Here is a 7,435-nt window from a genome sequence, read left to right as displayed (position 1 = left end):
GGCTAGAATTATTATTGTTAAATGTAATTTTTTAGATGTAGTTTTTTTTTGTAGATGTTCTTGATTCCAGTTGAGGAAGATCCTGCCTATTCTTAATTAGCTAAGAGTTATTGTGAATGGGTATTGGATTTAGTCAAATATATTTTCTTCATCTATTGATATAATCATGTAATTTTTCTTTAGCTGATTATATGATGGATTACATTAATTCATTTTAGAATGTTGAGCCGAACTTGCATATCTGGGGAATGTCTTACTTGGTCATGGTGTATAATTCTTTTTATACATTGTCAAAAACAATTTGCTAATGTTTTGCTAAGGATTTTTTTTTTTTTATGTTCACGAGAGAGATTGTATATAATTTTCTTTTTATTTAATTTTATTTTTTTTAACCAGGGATTGAACCTAGTGGGGCTTAACCACTGAGCCACATCTCCAGCCCTTCATAGTTTATTTTGAGACAGGGTCTCACTAAGTTTAGTGAGGGTCTTGATAAATTGCTGAGGCTGTCTTTGAACTTGCGATCCTCCTGCCTCAGTCTCCTGAGTCACTGGGGTTACAGGCATGCTCACTGGTTGTTTTTTTTTTTTTTTTTTTTTTTTTTTTTTAGTGCCCAGCATTAATTTTCTTTTCTTGTAATGTCTTTGTCTGGGTTTGCTATGAGAGTAATTCTTATCTCAAAGGATGAGTTAAGAAATATTGGCTTCTATCTTCTGTAAGATTAGAGGGAATTAATAAATTTCTTCCTTCAATGTGTGGTCTGTATTTTTCCCCCTTAGATCTGCAATCAAGCATATCAAATTCCATCAGTGATTTTATTAAAGTTTCCTGAATATTATTTGGATGAGCCTCATTCTCTGGTAGATTACTCAAAAAGTTCATAGGTGTATGATTGCATGAATTCTTATTTAAATTTACTTAATTTCAAATCCTGACACTTGATGGACTGGTTTTCTTGTCTGGGTTAACAAAAGTCTTGTTCATAACTACTTCCTTGAGTTCTTAAAAAGGTTTCCCACTGTTTCCTTAGCTTGTGGGTTGCTTTTGAGGGGTATCTAATTGTCTGCTTCTCTTGCATATTAGTTGATATCTAAGCTATTGCCAAGATAATTTTCTCTTTATAAAATACTAATATTTGATTGTATGTCCTGGCACTAATAAATATGGGCTAATTTGCCTAACTAAATGCGAACTGGACCCTTTTAACTGGTAGCTTTAGATCTTTTATTTCCAGAATATTTTCTTTTTCTTTCTTTCTTTCTTTCTTTTTTTTTTCTGTTCAGGAAATCAGATCTATTAATATAGAAACTTTATTGACCATTTCCCTTTACAAGCATTTTCCTGTATTTTTGTACTCCTTTATCTTGTTTTGTTTCTTGTGTTTCTTCAATGTTAATTATTAAATTTAGAACTTTGCAAATGCATTTTTTTGGCAATCTTTTAATTTTAGTTTTCTGATGTTTTCCTTTTCTATCTTTTCTGAATTCAATAAGCTCTCACTTTATTTCTTCATTTTTGTTCACTTTCTATTTTAAAATTTTTACAATTATTTATTTGGATTAATTTTCTTGTCACACAATTCTTGATTGAAAATGTTGGTGAGTTTTATGAAAGTTTTTTTTCAAAAATGTGTTTTACATACTAGATCCTTTTCAGAGTTGTTATTTGCAAACATTTTCTTCCATTCTGTAGGTAGTCTCTTCCTTCCTTCTTTTCATTCTTATTTTTTGCTCATGCTTTTGGTTTTGTATTTCAAAATCCACTGCCAAATCTGAGGTCAAAAATATTTTATTCTAATCTATAGTTTTAGCTTCCATATTTAAGTCAATCACCCATTTTGAGTTAATTTTTGAATATGCTGTGTGAGAGACATCCAGCTCCATTTTTGCCTCAATTTTCTATAGATATACATGTATATTTTTGTATTCTTGTTCTTTTTCATTGGTGTACATGCTTCTCTCTCTCCATCTCTCTCCCTCTCTCTCTCTCTCTCTGTATGTGTGTGTGTGTTTGTTACTGGGAATTGACTTCAGGACTTTACATGTGCTAGACAAGTGCGCTACCACTGATTTACATCTTCAGCCCTCTACATGCCATTTTTGAAAGGCAGTACCATGTGATTTTGATTACCATAGATTAGTACTAAGTTTTGAAATAGATAAGATGTGAGGGTTCTAACTCTGTTCTTTTTCAATATTTTTTGGTTAAAACCCACCACCACCACCAACAACAAACACTGATCCTTCTCAAACACTTTCAATAAGAAAAAAGAAAAGGAAAACACTCCTAGTTTAAAGATTGATCTTCAGACAAGTACCCAGGCCATTTGGGTTCTGCTTTGGGCTTGTTGCTCAGCCCGAGCCTAGAAGATAGCCAGAATGAAAACTAAGGACTCCTCAAGCCCTTTCTGAGCACTGGCCCTGCCCTGAGCATGGGTGAGGCTTTCTCAACCACTTTGGAAGGAGGCTTTTGAAAGCCCTTATTGCCCAAACCAGCCTGCCCAGCTTTTCTTCCCAGGCTTTCCACCTATCTATTTTTTTGTCTTAGTTGTTCATATGCCTCACAATGTGTTCTAGGAATGCCTGCTGAATAAGTGCTCTTCCCTTCTGAGCACCTCAAGTTAGGTAAAATAAAAACAAATACTCTGTATGTGTTCCTCAGGTAGCACCTGTACATTTTTACTCAAGGTTTGCTGGATTCCTGGAGTCTTCCAAATTTCCCCAGAATTATTATAAAGTTGATTCTTATGATTATGCTTGATTTTTCAATAAGTTCAAGGAAGGATGGACCATGGAAACTAGCTAGTTGATGTCATTCTGTATATGATTTTTTATTATAGCTCTATGGTCAATACTCTGATGAATCAGGATTATTTCCCTTTTTCATTTATTTTTGATATTTGTTTTTTCTTAATGTGGGGCTTTCTGTTTGTAGGATTAAATTTTATTTCAATTCCTTCTTCTCTCTCGCACAGTTTTCTCAAATACCAGAGTATTTGCAAAAGGTTATGGCAGGAACTCAGAGTTCTGATAGAAATTAGTATTCCTTTTTCTATGTCCAGGTAGTTAGAAGTTTATTATATTTTCTTTTAGTTTTGCTGGAAATATGAAATGCTGTTGTCCTTTTTGCTAATCTGTATTTTTGAAGTGTGCATGGAAAGATTTGGACTTAAGACATTTTGTTTTCTTCAGTGCTGAGAATTGAACTCAGGGCCTTATGCATACCAGGCAAGTACTCTGAGCTATATCACTATCTCAGAAAGTTCTTTAATTTATATTTTGTTTGATTATAAGAGTGTTATTAGTTTCACTTATATTCAAACTGATTTCTTGTTTATTTAATACTTTATGAATTGGTATTTATTTTAAGAATTGATATTTATTGAATATTTAGCTCTGTGTTCTTAATTTTGCAAATGCAAAGAGGCTGAGGTATTTAGATATGATCAGTATTCTCAGGGAATTGTATTCTAAGGAAGAAATAAATGTAATAGAATGTGATAATTGCTCTCATCACTTATCACATTATTTAGAGGGTCATTTTGTGTTTCTTTTTTCTTATTTGGGGTTTAACCCAGGGTACTTTATCACTGAGCTACATCTCAAGACATTTTTTTATTTTTTATTTTGAGACAGGGTCTCTCTAAGTCGCCAAGGCTAGCCTCAAACTTATGATCCTACTGCTTCAGCCTCCTGAGTCGTTGGATTGCTGGCATGCACCACCATGCCCAGCTCATCTTCTGTTCTTAAGAAATATATATTCTGTTGGCAAATGAGGAACTCAAAACTTGTTACAAATAATTTATCAGTAAGATACTCTATTTTGTAAAATATTAGGTGGCAGCTGTAACAGGAAGAAATTAGCTAAGAAAAACGAGACAGGATGGTCTGCTTTCATATCTCTTAATCCTTGTTTTTATTTTTTAACTCATTTGCAAACATCATTGAATATCTACTCTCAATAGGGCCATATGATCGGTTGGTCTTCTATCAACGAGCAATACGAAAAGACCAAATCATTACCTTTCAGGGACCTAGTAGCAGTCATTGGAAATAAACACATATACAAGTTATTTAAAAACAAGACAAAACTTATAAGTGCTATAGTAATGCTATATTTGAAGCATGGACAAAAATATATAGGCAAAGAACTATGTAAACCAAGAGTTTTAGAAGCTGGAAGGCATTCTCAAAAGTCTTAGCAAATGTTTTAGGTGGGGACATTACTTTCTTTGCATATTGAAGATAGGACTGTTAACTATATTTAAATCCAATCAGTTTCCCCATGAGAGTAGACTTTTTATTTTCAGAGTAGAACAATATCAGGGACAGCTATAGGCAGGGTATGTGAATGGACAATAAAATTGACTTTACTAGCCAGACTTCTCAGTGTTTCCAACATGGGAAGCCAACAAGATTTTTGATTGGATTACACTGTATGACTTTTGCACTTATGAAGTAATTAAATGATATTTTTATGCACCCACTCCCTTTCCAAAAGGGAGTGGGTGCATAAAAGCCTAGAAGCTATAACCTATGGGTATGTCAAACCAAGATTTACCTATAGATAAAAACTAGCTGGTTTGGCAGCAAGAATTTTAACTGTCGAATCTCTTATGATTCTGTATTTAATTAATTGTTTACTGCTTATTTAAAACAGATTGATGTTGATTTGAAATAGTTTGTGATCATGACAAAATTGCTTATGTGGGTTTTTTTTCCTTGATGGTTTTCTTCTTAGAATATGTTCTGCCTGTCAGAGCACTGTTTGCCTAATTAAAATAAGTCCACCCCAATCCTGTTGCATGTGGAAGGTAAAATTAATTTCTAATTTTAAACCAAGAATCGGATTTATTTTCTATATCATTTTTCATAAGTTAAACCATAGCTCAGATTTGTATTTGAACATCTGAACTGTTCCTACTCATGAAGGAAGGCTATACAATAATAAATTATTTTTAGCTATTCATGGATCAAATGATAGCTAACTGGGAGCCGTAGGTCTAAAGGAATGCTTATCAGATTCCCTGTTACCCACCCATCCTGCCACACCAATAATACTTTAAAATTTTAAAAGTTTATAATTGACTATTAAAAATAACATGGTATTTGGATTTCTGGCTTCTCTTGATAATTCAAAGTATCTGGCAATTATTGGGCCCAAGTTTCCACATAGCAGATTTCACTTAGAATATGGAGATCCTAACTCCCTTAGCATTGGCCATGATATTTAATTTAACATCTTTACCTTCTGTTTCTTTCCCACTTTGCTGCCTGGTCACTGTAGGTATTTGGACTTACATGAAAATATATTCAATCCATATTTCAAGTACCCAAAATGCTAAACTTAAAGCTCTCATTTCTTTTTTTCTCCCTCAGGAATTATAAATATTAATAGAAATATTATAAAAGATTGCATTCAGATAAGGTGCAATTTTTAAGAAATCATTTGGGTGTTTTAACAAGATACTAAGAGTGGTCAGGTCTGTTCACGTCTTAGTTTGTGCTACTACAACAAGTTACCATAGACTTCTGTTACTTAAACAACAGAAATATATTTTTCAAAGTCTTAGAGGCTGGGAAGTCTAGGATGAAGGTGCTGGCAGATCCAGTGTTAGGCAAGGACTCTTTCTGGTTTGTAGTCAGGAGTCTTTTACTTTGAGAGAAAGCTTTCCCATCTCCTTTTAAAAGGACACTAATTTTATTTATTAGGACTTTACTCTTGTGACTTAATTCCCAAATACTCTTTTCCTATCTAATATTGGGGTTTAAATTTGAACATATGAATTTGAAAGAGATACAAATATTTTGTCCATAATATATCCAAGAAAATATTAGAAATGCAATGAAGAAATGAAATTCTAAAAAAGCATGTATATCTGTTGGTCTGTGGGTTCTGGGGGTGGGGGGATTTCAGCTGCCTGCCACCTTCGGAGGAGCCCCTCAGGCCACACTAAGAATTCATGTAGAGTCCAGTTCCTAGGACTCTATAAGACATCTGGAAAACTTGAATTCTTGGGTTTGGACAATGCAGGCAAAACCACTCTTTTTCATATGCTCAAAAATGACAGATTGGACTAACATGTTCCAACACTATATCCAACATCAGAAGAGTTGACAATTGCTAGAATGACTTTTACAACTTTTGATCTTGGTGGGCATGAGCAAGTTTGGAAAATTATTTTCCAGCAATTAAAGGGATTGTCTTTCTGGTGGACTGTGCAAATCATTCTTGCCTCATGGAATCCAAAGTTGAGATTAATACTTTAATGACTGATGAAATAATAGCCAATGTGCCAATCCTATCTTGGGAAACAAAATTGGCAGAACGGATGCAATCAGTGAAGAAAAATTTCATAAGATATTTGGGTTTTGTAGACAAACCACAGGAAAGGGAAAAATGTCTCTCAAGGAACTGAATCCCTGCCTCATGGAAGTGTTCATGTGCAGCGTGCTCAAGAGGCAAGGCTCAGGCAAGGGTTTCTGCTACCTCTCCCAGTATATTGACTGATGTTTGGACAGTGAAAATAAAACTTTTATTCCTCTGGAGTGATCCTATTCACAGTTCTTCATGAACTTTTCTAACAGAACAAGGAAAGCCCTCCAACCATGTCTGGCCTTGAGAAACCAAGAGTCTCGACTCTCATCGCCCAGTGGGGACATGTGCTCTTCTCTACAATGTTGTGAGGGAGTGCTGTCCCATATGCTGGTTCTGGACTAGGAAGCTGGCAGGATTTGTCAAGTAAGGCTATGTGCCATCACAGGACACTAGAAGAAAAACATGTCTCACCACTCTGGTTGATTTCAAAAGAATGATTCTATTTTTTAAAGAAAGTGTTATTGATGTATTTGGTATCCCTTCTAACTTTTTGAATCCACAATTTCCTTGGTTCAGAGTTTTCTATTCTCTTTTTTTAAAAATTAGTGACATTTAGATACTTCATAAAATTATGAACAGTTACACATTGGAGGCCAGAGTTCAGGAGGATGAACTCACTCCTGCTGAGGTGGCAGGTTGGTGACAGAAGCTCCCCTGAGCTCCCTTTCTGTAATTGCCCCGTAAGAGGTGGCATCAACTTGTCCATGGAGAAGTACAAAAAGGGTCAGAAACTTGGCCTTGTGGTTGTGGCAGGCTTTCACTGTGGTCAGCTGAAGTCATTTCCCCATCACAGATTAGGTAACAGATTGTTCACTGTGAAAGAATTAATTATAGAATAGGTTATTATATCATTTTTACTTAAAAAGTTACAAATTTTAGTCAAAAACAAGAAAAAGCATGTATATGACTCTTCTGAAAACTACAGGTGGCTCTTGACAGCATGAGAAAAATTGTTGATTATGTAAATATTTAGTAACATGTTTAGCAAAGAAACAATATAGAAATAGTAAAATTTTAGAACAGGTAGAAAACAGTCATTAATTTGTTTTATCTATCT

General features: G+C 34.4%; 1 pseudogene; it reads left to right on the top strand.

Annotated features, from left to right (window-relative positions):
- Positions 1–248: 248 nt before the first annotated feature.
- Positions 249–6,510, top strand: LOC143407324 (small COPII coat GTPase SAR1A-like; annotated as a pseudogene).
- The last annotated feature ends 925 nt before the right edge of the window (positions 6,511–7,435 follow it).

This window comes from Callospermophilus lateralis, chromosome 9 (assembly GCF_048772815.1).
Source record: "Callospermophilus lateralis isolate mCalLat2 chromosome 9, mCalLat2.hap1, whole genome shotgun sequence".
Taxonomy (NCBI): Eukaryota; Metazoa; Chordata; class Mammalia; order Rodentia; family Sciuridae; genus Callospermophilus; species Callospermophilus lateralis.
The sequence above is the reverse complement of the archived record's forward strand: the minus strand, read 5'-3'. Positions and strand labels throughout refer to the sequence as shown.